Below are 20,992 nucleotides of genomic sequence, written 5' to 3' on the forward strand. Positions count from 1 at the left end.
GTACTCAACAATAGTCATGAATAGATGCGTATCAGGATGATAATATTTTATTAACACCTCTGAAGTTTACAAACCACTTTCACATAAATATTATCTAATCTTCATAGCACACCTATGAGGTATAATTATTATACTATTTTACAAGTGAGGACACTGAGACCTCAAAGAGGTTTTGTAATCTATCCTATGCCCACCACCAGGTAATATATGAAAATAGACAATAAAAATAACCAGAAACTAAAAAGAGAGAAGACATCCTGGAGCTGGACCAAAGTCTGCCTGATTCCAGAGTCCTTTCCTCATCCCACTCAGGCACTGTCTCGGTTAACCCCAAGATAAACATCTTCAGTACCAAGCAAGTAAGGATCAGACACGACCCCAAATTAAACCTGTACAACCATTTGTGGGCTAAGTGTGTAAGAGATGGAGTTTGCCATTATAAATCTCCTAGAAAGGAGTGCCACTTCTGTAGAACATGTCTAGGGCCTGGCACATTTTTACATGGTGACATGCAAGGACTTTGTTCTTCCTTCTTTAGGACTTGGGAATCCTACGTAGCACACGAGGATGCGTCCTGATTCTCTAATGCTCCATAGCTTAATACAATGTCTCAGATGCAAAGGACTCAAGAACTGGAAACTATAGCAAGTCAGCTTTACTACAGGTGCAGCAGGCGATTCCATCCTCAATGGCAGTAGGCTTATGCAATAATTATAGTTTTTAGCACCTATGTTTGTTATTGATCAGTATCTCTGAGCTCCAAGCCCCCTCCCACAATTCTCTGCTCTGTAATTCTTCTTTTAATTGTGGTAGAATACACATAACATAAAATTTACCATTGTAGCCATTTATAAGCGTGCAGTTCAGTGGCATTAATTACATCAACATTGTTTTGCAACCGTCATCTCTAGAACTTTTTCATCATCTCAAACTGGACCTCGGTACACATTAACAATAACTCCCAATTTCCCTCTCATCAGCTCCTGGCAACCACCATTTTACTTTCCATCTCCATGAATTTGACTATTCTAGGTACCTCATATATGTGGAATCGTGCAGTGTTTGTCTTTTGTGAATGGCTTATTTCACTTAGCATAAAATTCTCAAGGCTCATATATACAAAATATTGTAAAAATCATATACACCAGGGAATTGAATTAAACTTGAGTGGTCCTATTCTAAAAACTTTGCTATTTCTCCCAAAATTCAGACTTCAGCATCCAACCCTGAGAGACAAAATTGTAGCAGCCCTAGCCTCCCATTGTAGACAATTATAAAAAGACTCAATAGATAAAGCAAATGTTTTCAAGCATTGGACAACAGGAAGCAGAAGGTGCTAATCCTGGAGAACAGGGAAATATTTGAAATGAGCCCCAATTCTCCCTGGCTTTCAGCCCAGGGACACACTCCAGACTGTGCACAGCGAGGTGGAACCCGAGCAGAGAGCTCCGATCTCTGTGACTCGTGGAAGCAGATATTGGGGTTCAGGGCAGCTGAAATAGCTGGAATTTGTGGGAATGGGTATTAGGAGAAGGGGATGGTAGAAGTCTGAGTGGGTGTCCCCCACGGCCGTGGGCTGAAGGCTAGACTGTACTAGTGCACAGCACATTCTAAGAGGCCCTCAGGGAAGAGCTGCTGCAAGCTGAGAGCCCCACAGAGGTCCCCAGGTCACCCAGGGCTGGGAGATTCCTACACAGTCAGCACACACAGACTTTGTTGAGCCCTGCAAATATGCAACTCAGACCCCAGGAAGACCCTGCCTTCTGAGTAAAGAATATGCCCTAGAATAAGGGCCAGACCCTAGGACTAAGGACAAAACAGAAATAGACCCACCTGGGAGGATCAAGAGGACCCGCTAATATTTAACCACTTGCTGGAATAAAACTTGATACCTTTTAAAAGAAGATGGCTTAATCTAACAACCCTGAACACATCATCCTCAAAACTCAGCATACAATGAAAAATGACTAGATATGCAAAGAATCAGGAAAATGTGACCTAGAGTCTAGAAATTATATATTCTCCACATGTATATCTCTTCCAGTAGGAAGAATGAAGAGATTTCTGAGACAGCAAAATAGCCAGGGTGCCTCGTGATCTAGAAACAAGTCGCAATAACCTATTAAATACTAATCTACATACAGTAAATGCTGTACTTTTTATCCATTAATTATAGCCATTATGAATTTTTAATGAGATGCTAAAAGATCTTAACCTTACAATCATTTATGAATGTGAAACTAACTGCATCTTATTTAGGGAGGAGTAGCTTTAACATAAATGTGAGTTTTTAATGTCTTACTTTTTTTCCTCCCTGTGGACAAATTGTTTGCTAAGAATTCTAAATAAAGGGCATGATCATAAAACTTACCTTAGAACCTGGCAAGTTTACCTTTTTTGTAGTCAAATAGGTTATGATGTCTGGGTGGTTGTACCACTTGTAGAGGACACTCAGGATGAGGTGCTAGAAGCAAGAGCCAGGGTTTTGAACTTAAAAAGAGAAGGTTCCAGAACTGATGATCCCATCTGGGCAAACACAATGACACCATCCGAGCTGAGCCCTCACTGCTGGCTGTAGCATTTGCTGATGTTCTGTGCCACCCAGCTCCCCTCCCATCCCGGGGGAGCTACCTGTCCCACTGCCACTGTCATTGCCTCCCCTGGAGAGTGACATTACCCTCCATTCTCCAAAATGAAAAGGAGACTTTGCTAAAGTGATGGTCTGGAGTATAGTTTACTTCACTGCCATCACCACAGACTATTCTTTCCCTATTATCTATTATTTACCTCTGTATGAAGATTCTCAATTTCACAATCAACATTTAACAGAAGAGAAGGAAACTAAAACCGAGAGAAGGATCATGATTTTAGCAAGAAGTAAAAGGAAGTAAATAGATTGTTAATAAACTAAAGGAAAACTAATTAAGACATTTAAAGAAAATTTCTCTTGTAAGCTCTAAATTAAATTAAGTTAAATGGCATTTCTAGACTTAGCAAGCGAAAATTATAGAAGAATGGGCTTATCTATTAAGATCAAAAACCAATGAGAGTTCAAACTCATTATACGAAGCCAGCAGTACCCTGACACCAAACCTAGACAAAGATACCACAAGAAAAGAAAACTATCAGGCCAAAATCCCTGGTGAACATAGATGCAAAAATCCTCAATAAAATACTAGCAAACCAAATTTAACAGCACATTAAAAGGGTCATGTACCATGGCCAAGAGAGATTTTCCCTGAGGTGCAAGGACGATGCACCATATGCAAATCAATCAATGTGATACACCACATTAACAGAATGAAAGAAAAAAACACATGATCATGTCAATAGACACAGAAAAAGCATTCGACAAAATTCAACATCCAGAGCCAGCCCTGAAGGCCTAGTGGTTAAAGTTCAGCACTCACCACTCCAGCAGCCTGGGTTCACTTCCCAGTCATGGAACCACACCACCTGTCTGTCAGTTGTCATGCTGTGGTGGTGGCTCACTTAGAACTAGAACGACTTACAACTAGGATACACAAGCATGCACTGGGGCTTTGGGGAGGGAAAAAAATTCCACATACATTCTTAATACAAATTCTCAACAAAACAGGTATAGAAGAAACTTACCTCAACACAATAAAGGCCATATATGAAAAATCCACAGCTAACATCATAATCAATGGGGTAATTTTTCCTCTAAGATCTGGTACAAAGCAGGAATGCCCACTGTCAACACTTCTATTCAACAAAGTACTGGAAATCCTAGTCAGAGCAATTAGACACGAAAAAGAAAGAAAATGAATTCAGAGTGAACAGGAAGAAGTAAAATTATCTCTGTTTTCAGATGACATGACCATCTGTGCATAAAATTATAAAGATGCAACAAAATAACTGTTAGAACTAATAAGCAAATTCAGTAAAGTTGCAGCATACAAAAATCAGTTGCATTTCTGTACACAATGAACTATCTGAAAAGGAAATTAAGAATACAATTCCATTCACTATAGCAACAAAAAGAATAAAATAATTAGGAATAAACTCAACCAAACAGGTGAAAGATTTGTACACTGAAAATTGTAAAACACTGATGAAGGAAATTAAAGATGATACTGAAAAATGGAAAGATACTGTGTTGATATTGGAAAAATTAATATTGTTAACATGTCCATACTACCCTAAGTGATCTATGAATTCAATGCAATCCCTATCAAAATCCCAATGTCATTGCTTACAGAAACAGAAAGATCAAGCCATTGTGGAAAACAGTATGAAAGTTTTTCAAAAAATTAAAAATAGAACTACTATATGATCCAGCAATCCCACTTCTGGGTATATAGCCAAAGGAAATGAAATCAATATCTCAAAGGGACAGCTGTACTCCCATGTTCATTGCAGCATTATTCACAATAGCCAAGACATGGAAACAACCTAAATATCCATCGAAAGATGAATGGATAAAGAAAATGTGATAGGTATCATATATATATATATGTATATACGTATATACATCTCATAGGCAACAACATACAATGGAACATCATTCAGCCTTGAAAAAAAAAAGGAAATCCTGCCATTTGTTACAACACGGATGAACCTGGAGAACATTATGTTAAGTGAAATAAGCCAGACATAGAAAGACAAATATTGCATGATCTCACTTATATGGGGAATCAAAGATAGTCAAACTCATAGAAGCAGAGAGTAGAATGGAGGCTGCCAGGGGCTGAGGGGTGGGGGAAATGGGGAGATGTTGGTCAAGGGGGACAAAGTTTCAGTTATGCAAGATGAATAAATTCTGGAGATCTAACATACAACAATGTGACTATAGTTAACAGTACAGTGTTGTACCCTTGAAATTTGCTAAGAAGGTAGATCTTAAGTGTTCTTACCACACACACACACACACACAAGATAACTATGTGAAGTGACGGATATGTTAATTAGCTTGATTGTGGTGATTATTTCACAATGCATACATATATGAAAACATCAAGTTGTACACCTTAAATATACACAATTCTATTCGTCAATTATACCTCAATAAAGCTGGCAGCATTGGCAGGGGGCAGGAATTAAAGGGTACTTAAGCCTGACTGAGCACCATTATCGTATGCCAGGCCCTTGACACACATCACCTCATTCTGTCCTCACCACCAACCACACCCAAGTATTGTTATCCACCGCTACATATGAGGAAACTGAATCACCGAGAAGTAAAGCAACCAGCCTAGCATCACACAGCAACTTAGAGATTAAAAAGAATTTTTTAAAAGAATACTTGAATTTAAGCCCTGATGACTTATAGCTTACCTTTACAAAGTGCTATAAAATAAACTATGTGTTGGTACCAAAAAACAAATCCAACTAGAGTTCTATGGAAAGAGGAAACCAACTATAAATGCTTTTTCTTAAAAGACGAAAACAAGAAATGTATGCAATTTTATTTGCCAGCTATACTTGAAAAAATTATTTTTAAAAGAGGAACACAGGATTGAAAGCAGGGACTCAGAGATATTTGTACACCCATGTTCATAGCAGCATTAGTCACAATAGCTAAAAGGTAGAAGCGACACAGGGTCATCAATGAACAAAGGGATAAACAAAATGTGGTATATAAGTACAATGGAATATTTTTCAGCCTTTAAAAAGAAGGAAATTCTGACACATGCTACAACACAGATGAACCTTGAGGAACTTTATGCTCAGTGAAATAAGCCAGTTACAAAAGGACAAATACCACATGATTCCACTGATATGAGGTTCCTAGAGTAGTCGAATGCATGGAGGCAGCAAGCAGAATGGTGGCTCGCCAGGGGCTGGGGCAGAGGCAATGGAGAGTCAGTGTTTAAGGGGACAGAGTTGCTGTGTGAAATGATGAAAAATTCCAGAGATGGATGGTGCAACAGTTACACAACAATGTAAATGTACTTAATGCCACTAAGCTGCACACTTAAAAATGGCTAAGATAGCCAATTGTATGTATCTATATTTTGCCACAATTACAAAAATAAAATAGAGGAAAATAACGATATTTCTATTTTATTTGCATTTATATGTATTTTGCTTCTTGGGAGCTCAAAACACTTTCATATGCTTTTCATAACCTTTATTTTTCTTTTTAACATCAATGTTTTTGTCAGAATTAGGAATGCAATATTTACTAATTTAATAGGTCAAATTCACTCCCAACTTTTGTGTAAAATTACAAAACAATTTCATCTCCTACTTTGAGGGCACTTAAAAGTACTGTGTATCCTAAATAATTTAAACAGAGGATCAAATAAAAAATTCTCAAAAAGGCCAATATTCATTAAGATCAATTGGGACCAACACTTTGAAAATACTTTGTATTCTAATGTAAAATCACCAGCAAAAAGAAATGGATAATTAAAACACAAAAAAGAGAGCTCTAATTGGTGTATCTAGAAAAACACAATATTTGTCATGTATGCAATTTTCACAAGATCTTACTTATAAACTAAAGTTGTATGAATCAAAAAAAAATTATCACACACCCTTCTCACTAAACATTTGAAAATAATTCAACCCAAATTCAACATTAGTTTATCTGGTGTTTTGATTATCTGTTACACGTAACGAAACACTCCCAAACTTAGTAGCTTAAAATAATAATCATTTACTTGCTCATGATTCTGCAACCTGGGCTGGGCTGAGTGGTTCTTCTGCGGGACTTGCCTGTGGCCACGTCCTGTGGACACATTTGCCTAGCAGGTTAGCTAGGGTCTGGGCTCAGCTGGGACACGGTAACAGCTGACCTTCTCTTTATATGCAGCTTCAGGAGGTCTCCCTCTCCACTTGCCCTCTCTACAGGGTCTCTCCAACAGCCAGACTGCTTACCTGCTGGACTACCATCAGGACTTCCAAGAACAGAAAGACAGAAAGTGTCAGTGCTTCTTCATGTTTGGGCTTGAAGTCCCAGGACCCGACTTCCACCGCTACATAGCATTGGTCAATGCAGGCACAGGGCCAGCCCACATTCAAGGTGATGAGGAAGAGACGTCATCTCTCTTTTTTTTTTTTTTGAGGAAGATTAGCCCTGAGCTAATTACTGCCAGTCCTCCTCTTTTTGCTGAGGAAGCCTGGCCCAGAGCTAACATCGTGCCCGTCTTCCTCTACTTTATATGTGGGATGCCTACCACAGCTTGGTGTGCCAAGCGGTGCCATGTCCGCACCCAGGATCCAAATTGGCAAACCCCAGGCCACTGAGAAGCAGAAAGTGTGAACTTAACCGCTGCACCACTGGGCCGGCCCCGAGCTTTCATCTCTTGATGGGGATGATGAGGTTACATTGCACAAGAGCCTATGGGATGGGAGACATTGCTGCAGCCATCTTGGGACATGTGGTCTACCTCATCTGGCATACGATTTGTGAGGGGCTTGGTAAGCAAGGAAAATATGTTAATAGATAGCAGGGATCACATATAATCCATCTTAAAAGAAACTTCAACACAACAAAAATCTTACATGAAAGATATATTTTACCTCAAGGAAATGGAAAACAAGGCTTCTGCCTTTTTTTGTGTAGTTGGGAGATAAAATATGCAAAAGAGGAACAATTATAAAGGTATTAGTTCATTCAACAAATATTTTTTGAATGTTTAATATGCTAATCTTCTACCACTAGGTGAGGTGTAATTTTTCAAAGACAGCTTGAAAGCCATGGCTTCTAACTACAGCCACCATAATTTTTTAGAAAGAAGTGATGAGCACACGGGAATCACAAAAACAGCTGTCACTTTGGGGGAGACTACTAGGTGTTAGGAACTATGCTAAGCACGGTGTCTCTGAATCCTTCCAAAACTCCACGAAGGAAGCCCACCATTAGTCATTTTACAGGGAAGAAAACTGACACTTCGAGAGGCTAAATACTCTCAAAGTAACACCAACTCCCTAAAATATTTGCCAAGAGATTGACCGAGGAAGACTTAGCTACCGGGAATGTCAGAATACATTTTGGAAATGTTACTGCTTATACATATTTTTTATTTCCAATTTTACCCAATCAAGGTTCTCTGAAATGAGCGTGCTCCTTCACTGACATGTGATGCTGTGATTCGGTCTTCAGAACGCCCAGCGTCTTCACACGCTAGGTCTGGAGATTCATCAAGCACCCATACATACGTTCAGGAGCATATCATTCCATTGAACACCCTAATACTTAAAGCCAGTGAAAATTTCTATATGGTGACTCCCATCACTACTCAAGTCTGGGTGGAAAAATACCAAGCTTTTCTCAAACAACTGCATGATTGTCTTGGGTCCAAAATGGAAAATGCTCTTTCTCCCTCTTCCTGCTTTTGCCTCCCACAAGACTGCTGCATGGATCTCTGCTGATCCAGACTTTTCCCCTCCTTAGGGTGGGATGCTTCCTCACGCATTCAGTAAGAGGAAGAGGTGGACAGAAAGTGGAGGCGGCCACTGAACAGCGGGGCCTCTCCAGGCGGGAGATTGTGTGAGCTGAAGCCAGAAGTCCCTTGAGGGAGGAGTAAGCAGGGGGAAAAGAATGGAGGGGGCCTGTGCGGGCCGAGCAGATAAGAATCTTGCATTCTCCCTCCTTTTCCTTGTTCCTCAGTGCTGGCCGCTGGGGCTCACCCACCCTGTGCCTTTTAACTGTCAGAGAGCCAATGCCAAGTGCTGGGCCAAGACATCGTCGATGACATGTGAGTTGTGTGTGTTCCAAATTGGCCTTCCTGCCTTTCTGCAAGAAAAACAAACTTGAGCTGGACCCCAACAAACATGACAGGAAAAATAACAACCCTTGTCAAGGGCTGATACTGAAAACGGCTGGTCTCTCCACCCCCAAGCCAGCCCCTGCTGTGGACAGGAACAGGTCCCCATCTCTGGCTCCAAGAGGGAGGGCCAGGAATTCCGAAGCTCAGGAGCCTCCATGGTGTAGTATGTGTGGGCCACCAGGTTGTTCCTTCTGAGAGTGCCTGTACAGGGCACTGAAAGAGGTCCTTTCCAGCTTCCACAGTGATACCACAAGGCATACACACTGCAGCATCAAGCCCATGCTACAGGGAGATCAGTAAATGGCTTTGAGTAACACAGTGATTAAGCAACAGAGCTACACTCACTCTCAACAGTCATAGTTCCTACTTTTATTTTTTGGCTACCTTACAAAAAGAGGAATTCAGAATGTACGCTATTGTTGGGCCCATTTCCCTAGATAATATGCTACAAGTCCTTAATGAAAGCTACTGGCATACATAATAAAACAATAATGTGAAATATTATTATTATTTTAAATAATGCTCCTCCATCAAACTTGTTAGCCTTCCACAAGCTAGAATCTGTTCTCTTTTTCATCAGTATTTTCCATGTGATTTGACATGGTTCACATACAAAGGTGCTCAATTAAACAGTGGGTTGAACTAAACTGAAAATAACTTTTTCTAGATCCAAAAAACAGTATTTATATATACACAAAAGAATTGAAAGCAGGAACTCAATGAGATATTTGTACACTTATGTTCATAGCAGCATTATTCACAATAGCCACAAGATGGAAGCAATCCAAATGTGCATGGACAGATGAATAGGTAAACAAAATGTAGTATATACATACAGTGAAATATTATTCAGCCTTCAAAAGGAAGGAAATTCTGACACCTGCTACAACATGGATGAAACTTTATGGGCATTATGCTAAGTAAACTAAGCCAGTCACAAAAGGACAAACACTATGTGATTTCACTTAAATGAGGTACCTAGAGTATCAAATTCACAGCGACAGAAAGCAAAACAGTGATTACCAGGAGCTGAAGGAAGGGAGAATGGGGAGTTAGTGTTTAACGGGTAAGAAGTTTTAGATCAGGGTTATGAAAAAGTTCTGGAGATGGATGTGGTGATGGCTGCACCACCATGTGAAAGTATTGAATACCACTGAACTATATACTTAAAAATGGTTACGATGGTAAATTTTATGTTATGTATATTTTACCACAATTAAAAAAAATCATTATTAGGTCTGTATTCAGTCTTGGTCAAGGGAGAGAAAATGCTAAATTATGCTGACATCTTCCCCAGTGTGTGCACACTCCTGGAGTGTTCAACTCACAATAATGCAATGTTCAACATATTCTTATCAGCAGACTTGAGCTTGAGGTCTAGGACACTTGCATTAGAAATTTTGCAGATCCATTTTTCCAAAGATTTTAGAGCATTCCTAAGAAGCTTTTTCATAGGCTCAGACAGTGAGCCACTAACTCTTAAGGGTTTTTTGGGTTTTTTCTAAGATTGGTGCCTGAGCTAACATTTATTGTCAATATTCTTTTTTTAATCTTTTTTGGGGCTTCTCCCCAAAGCCCCCCAGTACATAGTTGTATATTCTAGTTTTAGGTCCTTCTGGCTCTGCTATGTGGAACTCGACCTCAGCATGGCTTGATGAGTGGTGCTAGGTCCACACCCAGGATCCAAACTGGTGAAACCCTGGGCTGCCTAAGTGGAGCTCACGAACTTAACCACTCAGCCATGGGGGTGGCCCCTAACTCTTAAGGTTTGATGTAAAAAACAAAGAAAAACAAAAATTTGTTTTGTTTATCTATACTACACTAATAAATTTTTAAAAAGGAAATGAAAATTTTTTCAGTTGTTTTCTTTCATACCTTGTAAAATGCTTCTAAACATAAACTCTTCTATGCCCCTGACTCTACTTAGGAGTCTGGTATAACTTCAATTCCAAAAAAGACAAGGACATTACAAAAAGGGAAAATTATGAAGCCATCTCGCTCACAACTTTCTAAATCAAGTATTAATATACTCATTCCAGCAAATGAAAATAAGCTAATACTTTGCACTTAAGTATATTCCATGAAAACAAGATTAGTTTAATATTAAAAAATCAATTAGCCAACCAATTAACTACTAAATTAATCAATTAATTATAAAATTACAGAAAAAAATCATATGAACATCTCAATACATGCAGGAAAAAGCAGTTGATAAAACATAACATCCATTCTTGATAGATAAAAACTCTTAGAGCAAACTAAAAATAGATAAGAACTTCCTTTACCAACCAAAGTGCATTTACAAAACTCTACAGCAAACATCATATGTACTGGTGAAATGTTGGAAGCTTACCTTCTGGGATTGGAATGAATCAAGGATGCCTGCTATCATTACTTCTGTGGTAATGGTGGGCTAACCTGGATGGCAAGGCAAGAAAAAAAGTGAAATGTATAAGCCATGGAAAGTGAGAAATACAAATCTTATTTAAATATAATGATTTTGTGGGAATAAAATCCAAAGGGATTTACATATACATTTTTAAAATTAATGCATTCAATTAATACTGACATAGATACAAATTAAATAACAGGGCACCAGGGATGCACTTCCCAAAATATTTTGTGTATTTTGGAGAGGGGGAGTGGGGAAATGAAACAAGATTCTATGATTTGATAATGATTCAAACTGAGTGATGGGGATGGGAGTCTGCTGTACTATTCTGTATACTTTTGCATATGTTTGGAATTTTTTTAAATAAGAAGTTTTTTTAAAAAGATAAGTGAGGCGCTGGCCCGGTGGCGTTGTGGTTATGTTTGCATGCTCTGCTTTAGTGGCGTGGGGTTCGCAGGTTCAGATCCTGGGTGCACCTAGCACTGATTGTCAAGCCAGGCTGTGGTGGCATCCCATATAAAAAAAAAAGAGAGGAAGATTGGCACGATGCTGTCTCAGGGCCAACCTTCCTCACAAAAAAATAAATAAATAAGTGAGTTTAGTTGCTGGACACAGGGCCAATAGACAAAAATGAATTATAATTCCCTAAATCAGTAAAAGGAGCTAGAAAATATTTTTTAATATACCATTTATAATAGCATAAAAACATCAAGTAGCTAGTATATATCTAACAGAAATTCACAAGACTTCTACAAAGAAGACTATAAATATTCGAGGAAATTGGAGAAGACATAAATAAATGGAGGGGTATATTATGTTCATGGACTGGAAAACTCAATATTGTAAAAATACCAATTCTTCCACAAAATCCTCCATAGATTAAATGCAATGCCTATGAAAATCTCAATGAAGTGTGTGTGTGTGTGTACGTGCGTAACTTGAGAAGCTAATTAAAATAGAGAGCTAGGGACTAGGAAAAGTCAAGCTCTTGAAGAAGACGTAAAAGGTGAAAAAATTGTTCTACCAGATATGAAGACTTATGAAACTACAATAACAAGACAGTGTGATGCTGGCATCAAGATAGGAAAACAGACCAGTAGAAGAGACTCATTAGCCAGAGAGACTGTCATACAACCAATGTCTGCTATTTGAGAGGAGTGTGTTGCAGAGTGGTGAGGAAAGAACAGCCTTCTACTGGATGGCGCCAGGGCAATGGTACACCCACGTGGGAAACAATTAGACTCCAACCCATCCCACACCACACGCAAAACTAAATTCCAAAAAGGTTTTAGATCAAAATGTGAAAGGAAAAACAAATAAAATTTCTAGAAGATAGCACAGGAGAATAGCTTCCTGGTCTGTGGTAAGGAAACCTTTCTAAACACACAAAAAGCACAAAAGATAAAAGAAAAAGATTTTATATATTGGACTACATTAAAAACTAAGAATTCCTGCTCATAAAAAGACACAAATCAGTGAGTGAAAACATATGCGAGAGAGTAGAAGATACTTAGAACATAAATAAACAACAAAGGACCTGCGTCAAGGATGTAAGAATTCCAAATCCCTAAGAAAAATAAAGATAACTCAGGAGGAAAATGGGCAAGGCCTTTGACAGGCACTTATGAGTTCTATGGCCAAGAAGTAGATGAAAACACAGGCACTTATGAGTTCTATGGCCAAGAAGTAGATGAAAACGTACTCAACCTCATAAGTAATTAGGGAAATGCAAATTAAAATGAGAATTGTTTAAACTGAAAAGACTGACGATACCAATTTTCTGCTGAGAATATAGAACAATGGGAATATTCTCATACTACTGGCAGGAGTATAAATTGGCACAACATTTTAGAAAACAATTTGGCAATTGTCCATCACAGTGGTTCTCAAATGTTTTGCTTTCAGGACCCCTTCACACTCTTAAGAATTATTGATGACTCAAAAGAACGTTTTTTATGTGGCATGCTAGTTTGCTATAGCTGCCATAACAAAATACCACGGACTGGGCAGCCTAAACAACAGATATTTATTTTCTTGTAGTTCTGCAGCCCGGAAGTCCAAGATCAAGGTGCCAGCAGGTGTGGTTTCTCCTGAGGCCCCTCTTTCCTTGACTTGCAAATGGTCACCTTCTCATTGTGTCCTCAGATAGTCTTTCCTTTTTGCGCACCAGCCCCTGGTGTCTCTTTCTGTCCAAATTTCTTCTCATAAGGACACCAGTCAGATTTGATTGTGACTCACTCTAATGGCTTCATTTTAACTTGATCACCTCTTTAAAGGCCTCATCTCCAAATACAGCCACATCCTGAGGCACTGGTTGGAGGGGGCGAGAGGTGGGCAGGGAGAACACATTCAGCCCATACACGTAGGTTATATCAATTAATATTTATCATATTTAGAAATTAAAACTGAGACATTTTCAAATATTTATTTATTAAAGATCTGCTTCTAAGCTCATATGATTGTTGGCAGCATTCAGTTCCTTATGGTGCTATAGGACTCAGAGCTTCAGTTTTTGCTGGTTATTGGTCAGAGGCCATCCTCAGCTCCTGGAAGCGACTTGCAGTTTCTAGACATGTGGGGTTTGCCAACATGGCCACTTGCTTCCTCATAGCCAAAAAGGGAGTGAGATTCCAGCAAGACAGCACTAGAATTGAAAGTAATGTAATCACGCAATCCAGTATATGATCATGTGTGTTCTTTCACCTTCACCATGTTCTATTTGTTAAAAGAAAGTCATCGATCTTGCCCTCACTTGAGAGTGGAGGATTGCATCAGGGCTTAAACACCAGGAGGTGGGGATCACAGGGGCCACCTTAAGCATCTGTCCTCTACATATAACAACATATTGTTTTGATTGAAGTTAATGAGAAAAGTCCAACCTCATACAGATATGTAGTTGAAAGAGTGAAGAGTATTTTATTAGCATTCTCAGATAATTGGGGTATTCTTCTTTGATATTATACCAAAACTTGGCAAGTGGTGGTTTCTTAAAGGTTGCAACGTGGAATCAGAAATCATATCAGTGAAATTTTTGTGCTCTGTTACATTAAGATCTACTGGTTTAGTTTAGTTTGACTGTAGTGTTTAACCATACATGATTTTGCAATATAATGCACAGGTCATCAGGAAAATATTCGTTCAGTGGCTTATAAAGATCTTCCAAATATTAACACATTCCATCATACGTTATTAAAAAAAAAGTCAAGTTTGTCATTATCACTGCTGGATCCCACCAAAAAGTCTTTAATCAATGGGAAACTGACTAAACTCACAGTGAGAAAAACAAGTTTCCAAAATTTTAGTGAACTCTTCCTCGAGAGAACCGCCATACTTCAGTATACATTGCGTACTTCTCATTTCATCACACAGAATGTTAAAGAGACACGTCCTCAAGGATTGAGATTTAATAGAATTAATAGTTTTTGCTATGTCCTCACAGGCATTCTTAAATGAAACTGACATTTATTTATTTTTTCTGCCAGTGCACAGCAGTGAAGTAGTAAACAATGCCTACTAGTAAAGTTTGGTGCCACCGCCTTGAGTGAGGCTAAGAAACTAGAGGTTTTACCGAACATGACTTTTGCAACATTAGTGCAAATGTCATCACAGTGAAAAAGGGCAAATAACGTCTCATTATGATTATGACGATAGTTGTTACATCACAGACTCCCTGAAAGTGCTTAAGGGACCCCCAGCATCTATGGACCACTCTTTGAGAGCTACTGATCTATCAGATTTGAACAAAGCCCTTGACCCATCTAGTGTACTTCTAGATATTTACCCAACAAATGCACCTTGATACCCTAAAGGTACATCAAGAAAAGGGCAAGAATGTTTAGAGACGTATAATTTATAATAGCCAAAATGCGAAACAACTTAAATATAAATAAAAATAGAATAAATATACTGTGAAATATCTATACAATAGAATACTGTAAAACAATGAAATGGATAACTGTGGCAGAGCTACATGCAAAAATATGGAGAAACTAAGAAACATAATATTGAGAAAAAAATCAGTCACAAAAGAACATGTAATCTATGATTCCATGTAGGTAAACTTTTCAAAACAGGCAAGCTTACCTAAAGGCAATGCAAAGATGAAAATGAAACTTCAAAAATCTTAGTAGAATATACAGGTGAATTCTTTTGGCTCTTGAGACTATTATAGATTTTTTAAGACACAAAAAAGGTAACTTTATGAGGAAAGATTAATAAATTTAACTCTATTAAAATTTAGAATTCTTACATCAAATATATCTTAAAATAAAAAGTTACATGCAACCAAAAAGAATTAATATCAACAGTACATAAATAATTCCTATTAATCAATGAGAAAAACAGATATAACCTGATAGATAAATGGGCAAAAGGTATAAACAGGTATTTCACAGAAGAGAAAATATATTCGGACAACCAGGATATGAAGAGATGCCCAGCGTCATAGAGACAAGAAAAATACAAATCGTGACCATGACATGAAGTCATTATAAATCCATTTGTTTAGCTAAAATTAAAAAGCTGTGACAATAAAAAGTATTGGAGGGAGGTGAATCCACAGGATTTCTCATACGTTGCTCAAGGGAGTGCAATTTGGGGTAGCCACATTGGAAAACAGTTTAATATCATTTTTAGAAGCTGAACATTCACATACCTGGGTACATGCCGAGAGAAAGATTTACACAGGTACATCAGGACAGGAATGTTCATAGTAGCATTGCTTACAACAGCAAAACTTGCAAACTACCCAAATGTCCATCAAAGAGAAAATGCATGAAAAATAATGTATTAATATTCACACAAAGGAGTATTATACAGGAGCCAAACAAATGAACTACAGCAGGAGACACCACTATGGAAGAATCTTAGCAATATAATAACAAGTGAAGAACGTAAGTTCTCAGTAGTGACATAAAGCATGATACCCTTTCTAAAAGTTAACAAAAAAATTAAATTAAAAGATATTTTTTTAGGAAATGTGGATACAATAAAAAAGTAAGGGAATGATGAACACAGGACTCAGGCTAATGACTTCCTATGGTGGAAGGAAGAGCAGCACAGGATGCGGAACCCATTGTCAGATGTCAGTCATCGTCAAGATTCTAACTTTTGTGTTTGGCGGTGGGTTTACAGGGGCTTAACGTATCATTATCTATAAGTAAATTAATAAATAGGCAATACTTGGACAAATTTTGAGACTGTGTAATGAACAAGAATTAGGATTAATCCAATTTTGTGCCCTTGAAGTCAGTCCTTCATTAAAAATACATTAGGAATAAGAAATGTAATAGTTGGATCATCGCTGGATGAAAAGTAAAAGGGATACAAATGAAGATCAAATTGAATTTGGAAGATCAAATTGAGGAACTCTCCCAGGGAAAAAAAAGGAAGAAAGGATAGAGAAAGAGAAAATATTTTAAGAGTTAAGAAGTATCATAGATAGATGTAGAAATGCCAAAATCCAGGTAACAAGAACCACCAAAGGAAAAATATACAAATGGAGAGGAAAAAGTAGCAGAGACAAATACCCCATCATTAAAGAATTAGATTGAGTCCATAATTTCTGAAAGAGGAAAGGTAAAGGGAAAAAATAGCACACACTTGGAAACACTATAGCAATATTTAAGAACACTGAATAAAAAGAAACTTCTAAAATTCATATGGAAAAATTATCAAACCAGAAAAGCCAGAAACATACTTTAAAAACTAGAGAGTCATGGCAGTGTTTTTGTCCTACCAGACGTCAAAGCTCAGCGTAAAGCAGCCGTGCCTGAAACACTGGGTTACCTTTTGTGAACAGACAATGGCACAGATTGGAAATTACAGAAGTCAACTCATATACACACATGAATTTAATATATTATAAAAGTGACTTTACAAACCAATGGCCTTGGGATAACTGGATAACCAAGTGGAAAAAAATCATCTGCATTCTTTATTGGTTTGCTAGGGCTGCCACAATAAAGTACCACAAACTGAGTGGCTTACACAATACGAATTTATTTTCTCACATTCTGGAGGCTCGAAGTCCAAAATCAAGGTGTTGGCAGGGCCCTGCTCCCTCTGAAGGCTCTAGGGAAGATCCTGCTCCGTCATCCCTCCTAGCTTCTGGCTCTGGCTTGTGGCAGCATAGTTCCAATCTTCACACGATGTTCTCCCTGTGGGTGTCTGTGTCTGCATTTCCCCTTTTTTTAGGAACACTAGTCATACTGGATCAGGGCCCACTCTACCCCACTATGTCCTCCTCTTAACTAACTACACGTGCAATGACACTATTTCCAAATAAAGTCAGATTCTCAGGCACTGGGGATTAGCAGTTCAACGTGAAAATTTTAGAGGGACACAGTTCCACGCGAAACATATTTCTACCTTAATTTCTACACTACAATAAGTTCCAGAAAGATTAAAATTCTGAAAAAAGAAAAAGGATACAATGTAAGGACAAGAAGAGCACATGGGATAATTGTTTTTAAAAATCCAAGAACGGAGATGACCATTTTAAATATGGCAATTCAATTAAACTTAATTATAACAAAAGCCAAAGCCATAACACAAATAAAAAGTTATTAAAATGATCATGTGATTTAAAAAAATTCTGCATGGCAAAAAACTCTATAAACAAAAGAGAAACGATAAACATAGAAAAAGACTTTTGCAATTTGTCATAAAAGAAAGCATATCTTCTCTAACTCAAAGAGAAAAAGGAACAACAGTAAAATGGAAAAATGAGCAAAGATGCAAATAATAACAAAACTGTCAATAGCACAGAGATACTTATTTTTCTGTGATAAACTGACTTTGAAGACAAATCCCAAATATGTTTGAGTGAAGGACCCACAGACACAACAATGAACAAGCGGATCAAACCAAAGAAGACAATGGTCTTGCTGAGATGTAAACACTGAAAATAAAGCTCAAAAGAAAAGAACTCTAAGTGTTTGGTCCAGAGAAATACTGCTATATTTTTAACCTCCAGAAAATTACCTAAACTCTCTAAATAAGCTAAGATGTCTTAATACATGAAATGCAGATGACACTGTCCACTTCACTGGACATTTGTGATTATTAAAGCTGACTATCCAAAGATCCAGGAAAATAAATAGCACACAGTAATTTTACAGTAAATACTCATTTCCTTTCCATTGTCTCTTTCCATTTCCAACTTAAGGATGAGCTTTCCAAGTCTAAACTTCAGTCACATCACATTTTAATTCTTTATGCTCTCCTCACCGTCTAATTAGGGTTACTCTTGATTCACACATGATTCCTGTTTTTTATTGAGGTATAACTGACATACAGTATTATATTAGTTTTGGGTGCACAGCATACTGATTTGACATTCACAGGTGATTTTTATGACAAACTTTCTGCACTTTTTTTGGTATTGTGATGCTTTTGCATCACTGGTTCATCACGTTCGAAAAAAATGACTCTTGGGGCTGGTCTGGTGGTGCAGCGGTTAAGTTCGCATATTCCGCTCGGCGGCCCCGGGTTCGCCGATTCTGATCCCGGGTGCGGACATGGCACCGCTTGGCACACCCTGCCGTGGTAGGCGTCCCACGTATAAAGTAGAGGAAGATGGGCATGATGTTAGCTCAGGGCCAGGCTTCCTCAGCAAAAAAGAGGAGGACTGGTAATAATTAGCTCAGGGCTAATCTTCCTCAAAAAAAAAAAAAAAAAAAAGAAAAGAAAGAAATGACTCTTAGTAGTGTGAATGGATGATGGCAACAGAAAGGGAGGAGAGAACATTTGTGGTTCTTTCACAGTAAGTTTACCCGGCAAAGGTGAAGAGCAAACACAGCCCCGTGTTCTGAACAAGAGGAAACAAGCTGAGGAAGCTGACTGCTCCAGGGCACAATCCTCTGTAAGTGGCAGAAAAGGGACAATTACTGTCACAACCACAGAAGACAGCAGATCTTTGAAAAGCTTCACGGTTAGCTTTTAACGGTCCAATTTTAAGGTATAACACATGCTCCTCGCCTTACTCCTCAAAAAACAAAAGGTTGCTGGGGTGGCCTGTTGACGGAATGGTTAAGCTCATGCGTTCTGCTTCAGCAGCCGGGGTTCACCGGTTTGGATCCCCGGGGCAGACTTATGCACCACTTGTCAAGCCATGCTGTGGCAGGCATCCCACATATAAAGTAGAGGAAGATGGGCATGGATGTTAGCTCAGGGCCAGTCTTCCTCAGCAAAAAGAGGAGGATTGGTGGCAGATGTTACCTCAGGGCTAATCTTCTTCAAAAAGAAGAAAAGGTTGCTGATATGAAAAAGAATTTTATTTTGCAGAATGATTTAAAATAATTCATAATAGAGATCCCCATCTCAGAAGAGATTAAATACCATAGATAGAATATGAAAAGCATTAAAAATATATACTGAGTGTCTGGGTGAGCAAATATTACTGAAAGAGGGCTTCCTTACTCATGAAGCCTCACTCTCCTTCCCCTTGACTCCTGAATCCATGAATAATTCAAATGAACATAGCCTGTATGGCTATTTCATTTTGGTTAACTGATTTGTAAGAGTTATTTGATGTCCGGAAAGCCTTTTGGATCTTTTTCCAAACCTTTTAATGTCTTTTTTTGTTAATATTTTCTTTTTGTAAAACTATGTTCAGTTCTGACTTCAAAATAGTTAGTTTCTCACATGAATGAGATCAGCTATCCTGAGGTGACAGAGCTCTCTTCAGTCCCATGTGGGAATAATAATTAAATTAATCTAAGCCATTTTTAGCATAAAAACCTCATGCATTTTCCCCAAGCATACTGCAGGTCTTTTCATTAATTAAAAACAACGTCCCCAGCAATAGTCAAATACTGAAAGAAGTTCAAATTTCTCATAAGATTACCCATCAAAGGTATGCATTGTTGAAGTACAACACTGTAGGCTTTGTATTTATGAATACCATAAATTGCTTCAATTCTGTTCTATTTCCATCAAGTTGCTAGACTTTTCTCAAGAATTACCAGCCTAGAAAATAACAAGTATTGCAAAGGATGTGGAGAAACTGGAACCCTTGTGCACTGTTTATGAGAATGTAAAATGGTAACAGCCACCATGGAAAATCAAATGGTGATGCGTCAAAAAACGAAATGTAGAATTACCATATAATTCAGAAATTCCACTCCTGGCCACATACCCAAAAGAACTGAAAGCAGGACTTGAAGAGATGTTTGTACACCCTTGATCATAGCAGCATTAACCACAATAGCCAAAAGGTGGACACAACCCACGTGTTCAGATGGATAAATGGATAAACAAAATGTTGTATATACATACAATAAAATATTATCCAGCCTAGAAAGGAACAAAATTCTGACACATACTATAATACAGACGAACCTTGAGGATGTTATACTGAGTCAAATAAGCCAGACACAAAAGGACAGATGTTATATGATTCCACTTACATGGGGGACCCAGAATAGTCACACAGACACAGAGAGTAGAATGGTGGTTTCCAGGGGCTGGGGGAGGGGCCGTTGAAGACTTAGTGTTTAACGGATACAGAGTTTCAGTTTGGGGAGATGAAACAGTTCTGGAGATGAATGATAGCGATGTATGCAACAGTGTGAATATACTTAGTGCTACTGAACTATACACTTAAAAATGGTTAAAATGGCCAACTTTATGTTATATGTATTTTACCATAACAAAAAAGGTAAAGTAAAAATAGCAAAAAGAAGTACCAGCCTAAATGATTATCATAGTGTTGTCCTAATGACGCTAGAGTAAGAATTAAGAGTTAATGTACATAAAGCACTTGGAACAGTGCCTGATGCTATAGTTGATATACACAAAAAATTAGCCATTACCATCATAATCATTGTTACTAAGATTATTACCTCCTACCAACATG

At 38.1% G+C, this 20,992-nt stretch overlaps 1 long non-coding RNA gene across 3 annotated transcripts in view; it reads right to left on the reverse strand.

Moving 5' to 3' along the window:
- LOC106841644 (uncharacterized) overlaps positions 1–20,992 on the reverse strand; it is a 145,409-nt gene that overhangs the window by 40,344 nt on the left and 84,073 nt on the right. For all 3 annotated transcript variants that reach the window (XR_011493208.1, XR_011493207.1, XR_011493206.1), the window contains 3 exons: positions 11,095–11,159; positions 3,616–3,750; positions 2,372–2,464 (listed from right to left, as the gene is read on the reverse strand). This is a non-coding gene — a long non-coding RNA (uncharacterized lncRNA). The remainder of the gene's footprint in view (positions 1–2,371; positions 2,465–3,615; positions 3,751–11,094; positions 11,160–20,992) is intronic.

The sequence above is a fragment of the Equus asinus genome, chromosome 12 (genome assembly GCF_041296235.1).
Source record: "Equus asinus isolate D_3611 breed Donkey chromosome 12, EquAss-T2T_v2, whole genome shotgun sequence".
Lineage (NCBI taxonomy): Eukaryota > Metazoa > Chordata > Mammalia > Perissodactyla > Equidae > Equus > Equus asinus.